The sequence below is a fragment of the Uloborus diversus genome, chromosome 1 (assembly GCF_026930045.1).
Source record: "Uloborus diversus isolate 005 chromosome 1, Udiv.v.3.1, whole genome shotgun sequence".
NCBI lineage: Eukaryota > Metazoa > Arthropoda > Arachnida > Araneae > Uloboridae > Uloborus > Uloborus diversus.
The window spans coordinates 108,689,250-108,690,152 of NC_072731.1; positions in this window are offsets into that span (position 1 = coordinate 108,689,250).

Below are 903 nucleotides of genomic sequence, written 5' to 3' on the forward strand. Positions count from 1 at the left end.
GGGCACTTGGAACAGCTTACCGGAAGAGGTGGTAATGAGCAAAGGGGTGGATAGCTTTAAGAGGACCATTGATCTTCATTGAGGACTAATAAATTGACTAGGACCAGCCTAGCTGGGCCAAGAGCTTGTTGCTGGTAGTCACATTTGTATTTGTATTTGTATTTTATTTATTTTAAATGTACACAAAAATGATCCTCTGCAAATAGCATTGGGGAGATAAAATATAATTAACAATAAGATGCAAAAAGATTTGTCACCAAAACGTACTAAGAATGATAGTGATAATACATAAAAAAGGGGAAGAGTGGGTACAGTGAGACGCAAAAATTCAATCACTTTTTTTTTTTAAGGAAAAACATTGAAATCAATTTCCTTTAAATTCTATAATATGTCTAGGTTTTATAAAAGTTGGTTTCGAAAAATCTACGACTTCTCACAAAAGAAAAATAAAATAAAAACGAAATATAATTTTGTCTTCGACTATACTCTCTCTCTCTCTCTCTCTCTCTCTCTCTACGGTGCAGAGTGTCTCCGTCTCTCTCCTTTTTTCACGTGAAAAATTTGTTTCTAAACAACATTTCTATCCCCCCCCCCCTCTTCCCATAACTTCGTACAAAATGTCGTTTCCAGCAACAATATCACGCTTTGTCACTCAATGTCATAAAACCTAAAATATATTCATAAACTTCGAGTAAAAGAACTAAGTTCCTCTGTTTTCCCCCCGTTCTTCACGGCACGGAAATGAATTACTTCCGCATTGGTATGAACAGAACAATGCCTGTTCATCATCTTTGTTTCCACGTGCATCGGCCGCATGATAAATGAACTTCAGAATTGACATACAAAATAATTTGCGAATGTTTACTTATTTTCAGTGCGCCCAGTACTGGAATTGCAAAAGGA